This window comes from Sturnira hondurensis, unplaced genomic scaffold (assembly GCF_014824575.4).
Source record: "Sturnira hondurensis isolate 20B ecotype Veracruz unplaced genomic scaffold, ASM1482457v3 Scaffold0010428, whole genome shotgun sequence".
Lineage (NCBI taxonomy): Eukaryota > Metazoa > Chordata > Mammalia > Chiroptera > Phyllostomidae > Sturnira > Sturnira hondurensis.
Window position 1 is genome coordinate 24768676 of NW_028083059.1, and position 15343 is coordinate 24784018.

At 36.2% G+C, this 15343-nt stretch overlaps 1 long non-coding RNA gene and 1 pseudogene across 2 annotated transcripts in view; one reads left to right on the top strand and one right to left on the bottom strand.

Annotated features, from left to right (window-relative positions):
• Positions 1-888: 888 nt before the first annotated feature.
• The window catches only part of LOC118995878 (uncharacterized), a 77476-nt gene continuing 63021 nt past the window's right edge, over positions 889-15343 (bottom strand). Inside the window, exon 7 of one of the 2 annotated variants that reach the window (XR_005068369.1) lies at positions 889-1076. This is a non-coding gene — a long non-coding RNA (uncharacterized LOC118995878). Of the gene's footprint in view, positions 1077-9933; positions 10075-15343 lie in introns of those variants that run through there. The other variant, XR_005068370.1, reaches the window with a different exon arrangement.
• LOC118995887 (uncharacterized) lies at positions 11899-11979 on the top strand (annotated as a pseudogene).

Genomic DNA, 15343 nt, shown 5'->3' on the forward strand with positions numbered 1-15343 from the left:
ATTCCACAGATCCCATAGACCTTACAAACAACTAAACGTGTGTTAAATACCTGTGTGTGTCTTGTTCTTCTCCTGTTGACTTCTGTTAAGAGCCCTTCACAAATAATACATTTCTCTGTCTGGATTCAGTTTGTTTCTCAACTGAATAAAATGTTGCTTCTTTTTAAGCCTAGCACAAGCCTCTGGATTCTTTGATTTTGGTATAAATACTACCTGCTATCAAGTGATTCCTGATATCATTTTATTTAATTTTCCCAACAGCCCTCTGTGGTAGACACTGATAACCTTTTTTGCACATAGGGTGTTTTCAGGATGCAGAGTCATTTGGAGGATAAAGGTTGGGCAGGATCTGAAAGCAATAGGCAGAACTGGAATTGGTGGCTTCAGAGGGCAGAGAGGTTGCTCAGGCTGATCGTGCTTGCATGTCATGGCTGTCATTAAACGCATCTCCACTGCAACCAGCCTTGAGAGTGTGAACCTAGAGTGGGCTCAGCAGTCACATCTGGGAGAAAGAGAACTTCCTGGAGTACAAGTCAATGTCAGAACTCGGATTTGATCATGGGTTCAAAGACTTTGGAATCTATTATTGCTGAAATTCCCAAAGTCAAGGAGAAACTAGTGTGTTTGTGGACTGGTTTTATTTCCCCTGAAATGTGGGGTTTAGGGCCAGCTCCAACATATCTGCATATGTTGGTACATTTAAAAAAATATGGTCATACTTTTACAATTTAAAATTGCTAAAAAGTCACCTCTGGTGACCTGTCATTGATAGTAAGCAACACTCATTTAGAAGCACATCTTTTCCCTCAACACTATCTGCCTTCTAAATAACCCAAATAATAACCCTGCAATTACGATAGAAAAAAATACCAGCTATGCTGAAATGAAACTGGGTATGTTCACTTGTTATTATTATAGAATGTATGTGTAGAATATAAAAATAATAATTTGCACTTACCCAACTGTTTTCACTCAATGTCTCAAATCCCTGAGTGTAAGTGGTCTCATTACATTTACCAAACCAATTTCACTCTCGCATGTTCTTCAACCCTCTTTTCAACTCCACTGAGGTTTTCCTGTCACAAATACTGAAAATTATCATCTGAAATTTTGAGCATTCTGCAGACATGTTTGACCTTCTGCACATAAAACTCAATTACTGAGTAATATATTAAAATAGACAAAACTACCTAAATAAAAAATGAAAAGCATCGCCACTGCACACCTTCCTAAATCTAAACAGACATCCACAAATACTCATGTAAACATTTTAACTGAGCTTATGTATAATTGGATTACTATAAGAACAGGTACCAGAATGAGAAGAAATATTTTATCTAGACCTATGAAAACAAAATCCATTGATTTCCAAAACTCAATTATTTTTTTTCCAGCAAATATTGGTTGAATATTTAGTAAAAGCCCACAACATTCTAGGGACAACAGAGGGTGCAAAGATAAATCACATATAGCAGATAAACGACTGCCCAACTCATTCCACTGCAAGGTGAAGTAAGCTAAGCTCCATGAAGAGAGGGGCAGTGGCCAGACCCTTTCACTCTGTATCCCCAGTGTCTAATACAGTGCATGTCACAAAGTAGATGCCAAAGTTTTGTGATGAACATATAGCGAATAATGTCTTTCCATGATCTAGAAGTTCAAAGGAAGGATATATTACCTCTATCTGGCATGACCCAGGAAGGCCTTCTAGGGGACAAAGNAATCACATATAGCAGATAAACGACTGCCCGACTCATTCCACTGCAAGGTGAAGTAAGCTAAGCTCCATGAAGAGAGGGGCAGTGTCCAGACCCTTTCACTCTGTATCCCCAGTGTCTAATACAGTGCATGTCACAAAGTAGATGCCAAAGTTTTTGTGATGAACATATAGCGAATAATGTCTTTCCATGATCTAGAAGTTCAAAGGAAGGATATATTACCTCTATCTGGCATGACCCAGGAAGGCCTTCTAGGGGACAAAGTATCTGATCTGAGTCTCAAGGGACGGGGTATTCATTTGAAAGGAGAGAATAACATACCAGGAAGAGGCCGATATATGACCACGATAATAAGGAGACAAGAAAGCACAACACAGTTATTAGAAACAGCAAATCATTCAGTTTGGCAGTCCAGCACAGGAAATTTATGGAGATGAACTACTAAATAAAACTTAAATATTAGACTGAAGCCAGACTGTTGCAACCCAGAAATGCTCAGTTAAGAGGTCCAGACTTTATTCTCATACTAAGTTCTAGAAATTGGTTTGTTTTTTATTCTGACCTGAGGACATTTTTTTTTTAATTTTAGAGAGAGAGAGAATAAGGGAGGGATAGAAACAGAAACATTGATTAGTTGCCTTCTGTATGCACCCAACCAGAGATTGAACCCTCAGCCTTTCAGTTACAGGACAATGCTCCAATCCACGGAGTCACACTAGCCAGGGCTAAACATTTGTGTTCAGAGTCTAATACACCAGCTTTTCTACTTCCAAAGTTGATCTTGGTTCTGGAGCTATCAGAGAATCTTCAGAAAATAGCTCCTAATTGTATTACCAGCAGTTCTCTACTAAATTGCTCCAAAAAGCCAAAAAGTACAGCACCCCAGAAGAGAAGATGAAGATTAAGGGAGTGGAAGAGACATTCCTAAAAATAATTAATGCTGAACAATTTCATTACTTCCAAGGCTGCTACTAGATGCCTGTAATATATAATGTGGCACTTTGAACACAGATTACTTTAGCTCTGGTGTACACAGCCCTAACTTAATGCACAAATCTTAAAAGGCAAAAAACCCCCAAAACCCTGCAATAGAGAATAAGTCTGTTCAGGGATCTCTAATGAACCATGAAATATATTCCTTATCTAGTGAGATGCTGATTCTGAAAGCAAAACGATATGGAGTAGGGTTAGTGGATACATAAAGTTCCATTTATTAACTACAAACACGAATGACTATAACTATAGAGAAGTAAAGGTATAATATATTCCTTAAGTAACTGAAAATCAAGCTAAAAAATTAGACATTCAAGTCCTAGAATAGTTGTGTCATTAAATTTTACTTTCTCAATGACCCTGAGTTTAATATTACCGTTTCCATTTTTAAATCGAGAAAATTAAGATTAAGAATTTCAATAGTTTTCTCAAGCTGCACAAGTAACGCAGATTGGGTCCAAACCCAGTTTGTCTAACTGCAGAGTTCATCCTCTCTATTGCACCATTATGGCCATAGGGCCTAGCCTAGTATATGGGAAGCACCATAATGTGTTAGCTAAGAGCAGGGTATCTGCATAAGACCACTTAGGTCCTTGATCTTGGCTTTTCTTTATGCAAACACTGTGACATTGTACCTATTATTAACATTTTTGTGCCTTGTTTTTCTTAATTGTTAAATGAGAGTAATTAATATTAGAACAATACTCCATACTTTACAGTGTTGTTGAGAGATTGAAAAGAAATAATACAAGTAAAGTGCAGCCAAAAGAAAGTACTCATTTAACTTAACTATCATTTGTTAGTAAAACATTATGATAACAGCAATTATTTAGATAATTCAATGAACATTTTTTAAATCTGAATTGACACCCCAAGTATTCCTTCAATTGAAAAATTCCTCAGAAAATATTTTGCAGTAGCTTCTTTGAACACAAAGAAATATGTGCAAGAGATCTACCCAAGATGACAGCAGAGTAGGTGGAAGCTTCACTAACCTTTCCTCAGGACCCTAACTGGAAATACAACTAAATTATAGAAAAATTATCCTGAACAACCAACTGAAGACTAGCTGGAGTAAAGCCTTAAAATCAAGAACATACAGAAGGAACCACATCAAGACTGGTAGGTAGGGCAGCAGCTGAAGTTCCACAGGGATATTTCAGTGGCCAGGGGGTATTCCCCCTGAGAAGTGTGCAGTCTAAACCCCATTCCAGCCTCCCCTGCCTGGACAGCAGAACCAGGAAAGGCACCCACATAACATCTGGCTCTGAAAAGCAATAGAGCAATAGTCTCTTTCCACCAGGGAGAGATAACTAGAGATGCAGCCACACCCTTAAAAGGCCAAAGACCCTGGGCTCCAGTGTAGGTAAAGCAGAGCAGACCGGAGCCACACGGGGAGGGTCTGGAATTGCTGGCTCTGGGAAGAAGACTGAAGGGTCAGCCACCAGTATCCCTGTACTGGCATTCTCCATACGAGAGAAATCATCTTTCTCTGGCAGAACACTCCCCTCCAAGCAGCATCAGCCTGAAGGGAAATAATAGCACCACCTGCAGAATTACCTCTTGTACGACACTTCGGAGCTTAAACCCTGCTGAGGAGAACAACCCACAGCTCTCTCAGTGACTAAGCATAACAGACAATCTGCAGGCAGCGGTGGATCTTTGGGTGCTTTGAGGTTTTAGATGACCCTCTGCTGGGCCAATGCAGGCAAAATCCAACTTGGTGCATAGCTTGCTTTTCTCTGCATGCCTGCAGGTCAAGCAGAGGGAACCACAAACCGTGGATCACGAAAAGCTCCAAACAGGTTGCCCAGGGCCAGTCATAGACAGCATCTGATACAGGTCTGTAACAGATTCTTTGCAGCTCTATCCAGCCCATAGAAACAAACACAAAAAGGCAGCCAAAATGGAAAGAAAAAGAAACAGGCTTCAAATGAGAAAACAAGAGAATTCTCCAGAAGAAAAGCTAAACAAAATGGAGTCAAGCAATTCATTATATACAGAGCTCAAAGTAATGATTATAAGGATGCTCAGAAGCATAAAAAAAGACACAGAAACTGTTAAAAAAGATATTCAGAAATAAAGTTTGCAATATCTGAAATAAGTAATGTACTGGAAGGAATATATTGTAGGTTAGCTGAAGCGTAGGATCAAATCAGCCACTTAGAAGAGAAAATAAAAATAAAAACACCCAATCAGAGCAGTAAATAAATAAATAAAATATGGATAGTTTAAGAGACCTTGGGACAATAGGAAGTTTAATAACATCCACATCACAGGAATAGCAGAGCAGAAAAAGAGAGAATAAGAAATTGGAAACCATATGACAAAGTAATGACCAAAAACTTTCTTAACCCGGTGAAGGAAAAAGATACACAAGTTCAGGAAACACAGAGTCCTAAACAAGATAGACACAAAGAGACCCACACCAAGATACAGCATAATTAAAATGGTGAAGCTTAAACACAGGAGAGAATCTTAATAGCAGCAAGAGAAAGGCAGTTTGTTACCCACAAGGGAGCTCCCATAAGAGTGTAATCTGATTTTTTGACAGAAGCATTGGAGGCCAGAAGGAATTGGCACAAAATATTTTAAGTGATAAAAAGCAAGAACCTACAATCAAGGCTACTTTACCCAGCCAAGCTATCGTTTAAAATTGAAATAGAAAAAAAAAAGAGCTTCCCAGAGGAAAAAAGCTAAATGAGTTTATTACCACAAAACTAGCATTACAACAAATATTAAAGGGCTGGCTTTAAGAAGAAGAAGAAAAAGAAACAATCAGATCACTAGTTCAGGAAAGAATTACAATAAATTCATATCTATCAATAATCACTTTAAATGTAAATGGCTTAAATGCTCCAATCAAAGACATAGGGTAGCTTAGTGGCTAAGGAAACAAGACCTGTACACATGGTGTCAACAAAAAAAAACACCACAAAATAAAAGATGCACAAAGACTAAAAGTAAAAGCATGAAAAATATATTTCATGAAAATTAAAAAGGAAAAGAAACTGGGCACCAATAATTATTTCTGCCAAAATAGACTTTAAAAGCAAGGCCATGGTGAGAGACTGAGAGAGACACTACATAATAAGGAAACAATCCAACAAGAAGACACCACCCTAGTAAACATTTATGGACCAAAAATAGAAACACCTAAATATGTAGGGGATTTTAACACCAATGGATAGATCACACAGACAGAAAATCAACAAGGAGATTGCAGTATTAAATGACACACAAGATCAAACGAACTTAATATCTTCAGCGCATTCCACCCTAAAGCAGAGAACATTTTCTAGGATAGACTACATGTGAGGACACAAAACAAGCCTCAGTAAATTTCAGAAGATTGAAATCATATCAATCATCTTCTCTGACCATATGCCATCAAACTGGGGCTCAATCATAAGCATAAAAGTGAAAAATACACAAGGACATGGAGGCTAAATAACATATTATTAAACAATGAATGGGTTAACAATGAGATCAAGGAAGAAACAAATGATACCTTAAAACAAGTGAAAATGAAAACACAACAACCCCAAATCTGTGGGACACTGGGAAAACTATCCTCAGAGGGAAATTCATAGCATAACAGGCTTATTTCAAGAAAAGGCACGAAGGAATAATCTAACTTTACACAACTTGAAAAAGAACAAGAAGCAAAGCCAAAAGTGAATAGGAAAGGGGAAATAATACAGATCAGAACAGAAATAAATAGAGTCTAAAAAGAAATAACACAATAGATCAATAAATCCAAGAGCGAGTTCTTTGAAAAGATAACCAAGATTGACAAACTTTTAATGAGATTCATGAAGAAAAAAAAGATAGAGGGCCCGAATAAATTTATGAAATAAATTTATTTATGAATATTTCATTTATGAAATGAAATAAATTTCATTTATGAAATCATAAATGAAAGAGGAAAGTAACAACTGACATCAAAGAAATACAAAGGATTGTAAAAAAAATGTTACAAATAACTCCATGCCAACAAATTGGAAAACCTGGACAAAATGGACAAATTCCTAGAAACATACTATCTTCAAAAACTAAATCAGGACAAATCAGAGAATTTGAATAGGTAGATTAAAATTAGTGAAATTGAAGCAGTCAAAAGACTCTTGACAAACAAAAGCCTTGGACTGGATAACTTCATAGGTAAATTTCACCATTCAAAGAACTAACAGCTCTTCTCAAGCTATTCCCAAAAATTCAAGAGGAGGGAAGACTCTCCAGTTCATTTTATGAGGCCAGCATTATCCTAATTCCAAAACCAGATATAAATACTACAAAGAAAGAAAATTATAAGTCCATATCTCTGGTGAACTGAGACGCTAAAATCCCTAATAAAATATTATCCCTAACAAAATGAATAGAGCAATACATCAAAAAAATCTTATACCATGGTCAAGTGGGATTTATCTCTGGAATGCAAGGTGCTTACAATATTTGCAAATCGATAAGCATAGTGCACCACATAAACAAAATGAAGGATATAAACCACAAGAGCATAGCAATAGACACAGGAAAAGCATTTGATTAAATTTGGCACCCATTTATGATAAAAACTCTCAACAAAGTGGGAATAGAGGGAACAAACCTCAACATAATAAAGACCATATATGACATACCTGCAGCCAGCATGATGCTTAATGGGCAAAAACTATAAATGTCCCTTTTATTATCAGAAACAAGATAGGGATTCCCAATTTCACTGCTCTTGTTCAATGTGGTACTGAAAGTTCTGCCTAGATTAAGCAGACAAGAAGGAGAAATAAAAGGCATCTAAATTAGAAAGGAAGAACTAAATCTGTCACTATTTTCAGATGACTTGATAGTGTATATAGAGAACCCTAAAGATTCTACCAAGAAGTTACCATAATTGATAAATGAATTCAGTAAAATAGAAGGTCACAAAATTAACATCCAGGTATCAGTTGTGTTTTTATAAAGCAATAATGAACTGTCAGAAAGTGAAATTCAGAAAACAATCCCATTCAGTATAGTTTCAAAAAGAATAAAATACCTAGGAACAAATTTCACCAAGAATGTAAAAGACCTGTGCTTGGAAATTATAAGATACTGAAGAAACACATTGAAGAAGATACAAATAAGTGGAAGCATATACCTTGTACATGGATAGAAAGAATTAAGGTCATTAAAATGTCCATATTACCCAAAACAATCTATAGATTCAATGCAATTCTTATCAAAATACCAATAATGTATTTCATAGAACTAGAACAAATATCCCCAAAATTTTATGGAAATGCAAAAGACCTGAATAGCAACTGAGATCTTGAGATGGAAAAACAAAGTAGGAGGTCATCTACATAGTATCAAACTATACTATAAGGCCACAGTAATGAAAACAGTGTGGTACTGGCATAAAAACATACAAATAGTTCAGTGAAACAGAATAGAGAATCCAGAAATACATCCATGACTTTATAGTTTATTAATATTTGTCAGACAAAACAAGCAGATACATGAGCTAAAGATAGTTCATTTTTTAAAAAGGTATTGGGAAAATCAGACAGATACATGAAAAAAACTATGTAACTAGACCACCTTTTACACCATGCACAAGAATAAACTTAAAATGGATTAAAGACTTAAATGTTAGACTTGAAACCATAAAATCTTAGAAGAAAACATAACCAGTAAAATCTTGGACATTTCTCATTGCAATATTTTTTCATGTATATCTCCTCAGGCAAGGGAAACAAAATAAATAAATAAATGGGACTACATCCAACTAAAAAGATTTTTCACAACAAAGAAAACCATCAACAAAATAAATAGACAACCCACTGAATAGGAGAATATATTCACTGATACATGTGACAAGCGGGTTGTCCAAGATTTATAAAGAACTTTTAAAATCTCAACACTCAAGTAACAATCAATCCAATGTAAAAAATGGGCAAAGGACCTTAATACACACTTCTCCAAAGACGACATACAGATGGCCAATAGACATACAAAAAGATGCTCAACATTACTAATCATCAGAGAAATACAAGTTAAAACCACAATGAGATATCACCTTGTATCTTTCAGATGGCTGCCATCAATAAATCAACAAACGAGTGCTGGTGAGATCGAGATGCAGAGAAAACAGAACCCTTGTGCACTGTTAGTAGGAATGCAGACCGGTGCAGACTGGTGCAGCCTCTGTGGAAAGCAGTATGGAGCTACCTCGAAACATTGAAAATAGAACTTCCTTATATCCTAGAGATTCCACTTCTGGGGAGTCATTTGAAGAACCCTGTAACACTAATTCAAAAGAATATATGCATCCTTATGTGTATTGCAGCTTTATTTACAATAGCCAAGAATTGGAAGCAGCCCAAGTGTCCATCTTAGTAGCTGAGCGGATAAAACAGCTATGATACATTTGCACAAGGGAATACTATTCTGGTGTAAAAAGGGATTTTACCCTTTGCAGCATGGATAGACCTGGAGAACTTTATCCTAAGTCGAATAAGCCAGTCAAAAAAAGACAAGTACCATATAATATCACTTATGTGGAATCTAATGAACAAACTGAAGTAACAAGCAAATAGACAGACACACAGATAAGAAAGCAAGCTACCTACTAGGGGGTGGGGGTGGGAGAGGGAGTGGGCGTTATAGGAGTGGAGGGATAGAGTAAAACAATAAAGGGAACCCATGGACACTGTCACAGTGTGATGATTGTGAGGAGGAAGGAGGTTGTGAGTGTGGATGAGAGAAGGTATAAGGGGGATACACTGTAATGGGAAAATAATACAATAAAAAGAATCAAAACATTAAAAAAAGGAAACAGAACTATATATATATTATAGTAGCATGATAGCAAAAGTCACAGGAGCTGCACTGCTACTTGGAAAGATAAGTCTAGCTCTGGTAACTTTCCTGACACTGATAAATTTGACTGATTAGCACGTCTGTTATCTGTTGTTTTCCTGTCAGCACAAACATCCAGATAAGACGATACCTTTGTGGCGTCTACAGACTTACCCACAAAAATAGGAGATGCATATCTGTACGAGAAGACTCGAGACGTGGGTGGTGATTACGGCAAAACCAGTTGTCCAGGGGTCCTACTTGGGCAATTTCTGAATCAGCGCATGTCCAGGGTGTTTTTTCTGGAAAAGACTTCCAATTGTTGTACATCTGAACTTCACCTTCACTGTGAGGTAACATTTCTGCCAAGCTGCATCCTGTTGAAGTGTTGGATCCAACCAATGATGAAGACAGAGAATCCAATCTGAACTCTATTTTTTCTTTCTTCCTTGTACAACATTATTAACTTTCTTTCCTTGAGATTTGGATAATTTCATATAGAAAACCATGGTTGTATCTTCAGCTTCTGAGTGATAAAGAAAAGTAAGTTGACAAGTAAGTGTAATAATTTATACGTGTAGGAATTATGAACATTATGCTTCATTTAACAGAAATGAATGAAGACCAGAGGATAAAACAGAAAGTCATTTAACTCAACAAAATACTTTATAATAACATTTTTGAAAGAATGTTTTGTATATTAAATGATTTGTTTTGTAAAGAGAGATTTATTTACCTAATTTTTTGAATTTAAAAATTTTTAAAAATATATTTTATTGATTATGCCATTATAGTTGTCCCATTTTTTTCTCTTCTTCATTCCCCTCCTCCCTACAGCCCCATTCCCACCAGCATTTCACTCCCCTTAGTTCATGTCCATGGGTCATACGTGTAAGTTCTTTAAAAAAATCAATCAATCAGTAAAAAAAGTCCTGGCTGGTGTGGCTCAGTAATGTTTAAAATACTTAAAAATCCATTAAATCATATTTAATGATTTAAGTGAGTTTGACTGGAATGACTGACAGCCACCTGCAAATAGTATACTGAATGATTCTTGAGAAAAAACAATTGCAAAAATCCCCCACATCTTCTAAGCATGATATGCATGCTATGCTACTTTTGGGAGGTCCTGTGTGTAAGAGAGCAACATAAAGAAGCAAGTGAAATCGTTGCTTTACTTTAAAGAATGAAATCTCAGTATATATGGGCTGAAATCCTATTGGTATTCTAAAATTTTGCATTTTAATATCAATCTGCAAAAGATTTATGTATGTAGTATATCTCATAGTTAAATATTTTGCAAAAGGGAGAACAAGACTGAGAAAACAAAGGAAAAGATATTTATTTAATACTGTAAAGTTGATCAGTGGGACCCATATTTACACATGGTGAAAGGTCAGATGAAAATTCTAGTTATATGTAAACCAGTTACACAAAATAGAAATACATATTACTCAGAAAATTGTACCATGTGGTCAACTCTTTTGTGTTCAAATGTTTAACTGGTGTAAACAAAAGATTATGACTAATAGGGCATTTTTAATAAATAGATATCAAAGTTGCATGTCATGACATTTCAACTCGCTGCACTCATATCAAAACTAAAATGATTGTTTTCTATGGTCAAGGAATGGGTCTGACCCTTATTGCTTTGCTGACCATCACCCATAGCTTTCTCTCACACTACCCCTTTGCCTGGTCCTGAAGGGAGAGAGAAATGGCGTGGGACATAGGTATAAGGCAACATTCAGGAACAGGGAGGAGATATCTTTCACATTTAACTTGGCAATTAAAAATAAACCAAATGTTTAATGATGGCTTTAGGGCTTTATAAAAATGGCCTTTATTAATATATGCTGTACCAATTCTTCCCAAAAGTATTTTTAGCAGCTCATTGAATTCTTACAGAGATTTATTAAAGGAGGTTTCATCTCATCCAGCCTCGAGCCCCTGGCTTTTTTGGTCCGAACCACTTTTTGGAATCTCTTTAGTGTGCCCATCAGTTCCATTGGGTCATCACTTGATTTTATGGCCTAGAACACACACAGCTCAAAGTAAAGACAAAAAGCTCTCCACAAATGATTAAATATAAAATGTAAAGAGATCATAAGTATGGGGAAATAAATAATGTGTTTCCCAAACCTGTACCCTCAGACAATTTAAACAATAACTTGAAAGCACAGCACATTCCCACTGGCCAGGCATACTAAAGTAGGATGTTTTTTACCTTTTTTTTCCCCTAAAATGCAGCAAAATGGGTTAAGTCCCAAGCCATCCATAAATGATTTGCTTCAGCTCAATGTGAAATAGTGATAAGAATGAGGTATTTTGTTTTTAGACATACTTTTGGACTGCTTCTCTGCCTTGTGGCTAAGATCAAGTGTAGTATCTGCTGCCATCAGTTTCAATATACTTCTGTAAAGCAGCCTCATGCTCTTCAGAAGATACACAGTGAGAGAAACAAAATGCAGCCACAGCTTACTATGTTCTAGTATATAAATGTCACTGTTTATTAAGGCATATTATGGCAAAAATACTGATAAAAGAATTAGCACTGCACTAATGACTCAAAGTTCCATTGGAAGATTTAGAAATATTTCTCACTAGTTTAATGTTGGCAAATTTGTACTTACACTTCTTTTACTATTGTTTACTTTTTAAAATTCTTTTTTATTTTATTACAGTTGTCCCAGTTTCCCCCTTTGCCCTCCTCCGCCCAGCCCACCCCCACAGTAAATCTCCACACTGTCATCTATGTTCATTTATGCATGTTCTTTAAGTAATCCCTTTCCCTTCTTTCCATCATTCCCCTCTGTCCCCTTTCCTCTTGCAGCTGTCAGTCTTCCATGTTTCCATGTCTCTGGTTCTGATTTGCTGATTAGTTTCTTTTGTTCATTAAATTCCTCTTATAAGTGAGGCCATATGTTATTTATCTCTCACTGTTGGCTTATTTCACTTATCATAATATTATCCAGTTCCATCCATGCTGTCCCAAATGGTAGGAGCTTCTTCTTTCTTTCTGCTGCATAGTATTCCACTATGTAAATGTACACATATAGTGTTTTTAAATCCATTCATATAGTGACGAGTGCTTAGGCTTTTTCCAACACTTGGCTATTGTGTATGGTGCTGCTAAGAACATAGGGATGCATAAGATCTTTTGAACTGGTGTTTCAGGATTCTTAGGGTATATTCCCAGCAATGGAATTGCTGGGTCAAAAGGCAGTTTTATTTTTAATTTTTTTGAGGAAACCCTGTACTGTTTTCCACAATGATTGCACCAGTCTGCATTCCTACCAATAGTGCACTGTGATTCCCTTTCCTCCACATCCATGCCAACACTTGATGTTTGTTGATTATTAATGATGGCCATTCTGACAGCTGTGAGGTGATATCTCTTGTCATTCTAATCTGCATTTCTCTGACGGCTAGTGATGTTGGGCATGTTTTCATATGTCTATGGGCCTTCTATATGTCCTTCTTGGAGAAGTGTATGTTCAGATCTTTTGCCCATTTTTTAATTGGATTGTTTGTTTTCCTGGTGTTGAGTTGTGTGAGTTCTTTATACATGTTCTCTCATGTGTCATTGGCAAATATGTTATCCCATTAAATCAGTTCCCTTTTCATTTTGATGATGGTTTCTTTAGCTGTACAGAAATTTTTTAATTTGATGTAGTCCATTTGTTAATTTTTTTCTTTTATTTACCTTGCCCTAGAAGATATATCAGCAAAAATATTGCTGTGTGAGATATATGAAATGTTATTGCTTATGTTTTCCACTAGGACTTTTATGGTATTATTATGACTTACTAAGTCTTTTATTCATTTTGAATTTATTCTGGTGTATGGTCTCAATTGGTGGTCTAGTTTCATTTTTTGCATGTACCAGTTCAGTTCTTCCAACACCATTTATTGAAGAGGCTATTTTTACTCTATTGTATGCTCATGCTCCCTTTGTCAAATATTTATTGACCATAGAGACATGGGTTTACTTCTGGGCTCTCTATTCTGTACCATTGAGCTCTGTGTCTGTTCTTATGCCAGCATTGGACTATTTTGATTACAGTGGCCTTGTAGTACAGTTTGATATCAGGTATTGTGATCCCTCTAATTTTGTTCTTCTATCTCAGATTACTGAGGCTATTTATGGTCTTTTTTGATTGAATATAAATTTTTGAAATATTTTTTCTAGATCTGTGAAATATGCCATTAGTATTTTAATAGGAATTGCATTGGATCTATAGATTGCTTTGGGTAGTATGTATGTTTTAATTATGTTAATTCTTCTAATTCATGAACATGGTATATACTGCCATTTATCTGTATCTTCCTCAAATTCTTTCTTCAGTGTTCTATAGTTTTCCAAGTAAAATTATATTTTTACCAACTTGGTTAAATTTATTCCTAGGTACTTCATTTTTTTTGTTGTTGTTCTTATGGTAAATAAGTTTTTTCTCAGTTTCTCTTTCTAATAGTTTATTGTTCGGGTACAAAAAAATGCCATTGATTTCTGAACATTGATTACATATTATTTTTAAATATATCTTACTCTTGAGGATTTTAAAATATTTTGAATATTTATACCTGATGTATTAAGTTTTATACTAATTGTTAAAATAGTTGCATTTTGTTGTATTTACTCCATGTGAAGTAACACCTAAAGAAATACTTCTTTTTCTTTTAGAAGCCTCTTGACTCAGATTTACTTCTGCCCCTGTTTCTGCCTCATTCTTTTCACTGAACAGCTGATAAATGACATCTAAATGGATATGGTAATTTTCAGAGGCAAATGATATGTTTCCTCATTTTATTTGAATGAGACATATTTATAACAGTGCTTTCCAATTGTTTGAGAGAGATCATAGCCCCAAAAATGTTTGAAATAAAAAAAAAATCTCAAGGATACAAACATTTCCAATAATTATTTTTAGGTTTATTCTTGGTCTTTAAGAAAAAATTTTGAGGGTCCCTAGCCAGATAGATCAATTGGTTACAGTGCCACCCCACCACACCAAGGTTGCAGGGCTGATTTGGAGTCAGAGCTCATACAAAAATCAACCAATGAATGGATGAATGAATGAAACAACAGAAATAAACTCTCTCTTTCTCTCTCTGTCAGACACACATACACATTTTTAAAAAGGAAGATTTTGAGGGAGAGTTAAAATGGAGGTAGATTAGGTGGATGTTATTACATTCACATACTTCTAGGACCAAACTGGAATTACAACTAAAATATAGAGCAATCAACCTGAATAACCAACTGAAGACTAGCTGAACCAGAAGTCTCATAACCAAAAATTACAGAAGAAGCCACACGGAGACATGTAGGAAGGACAGAGATGCAAAAACAGCTGGGCATGCTCCCACAGGTGGCAGCTGTGATTCTGGAGGGATATCTCAGAAGCTTGGATGGATCTTAACCCCCAGCCAGGCTAACCAGTTCAAAACCCCTGATCCTGGAAGAAGGGTCCACATAATATATGGTTATGAAAAGCAGCAGGAATTCTGTCTGAACAGAGGGACAGAAGTCAGCTAGAGACACAGGCACTGCCATAAACAGCCAGTACACAAAATTTTGTCAGCAGCCATTCATGCTGGGCTCTGGTGGAAGGACAGTGGAACGGGCTGTGTAAAAGGAGATTGGGGTTTGTGGATCTGGGGAGAGAACCGTAAACAGCCATTAGGACCCCTCTGCTGACTCCCTCTCTCATGCCACAGATGCCATCTGTCTGTTGTGGAGCACTCTCCTCCTTATAGGATCAACCCAAGGGAATGAAATAAATCCACTCTTT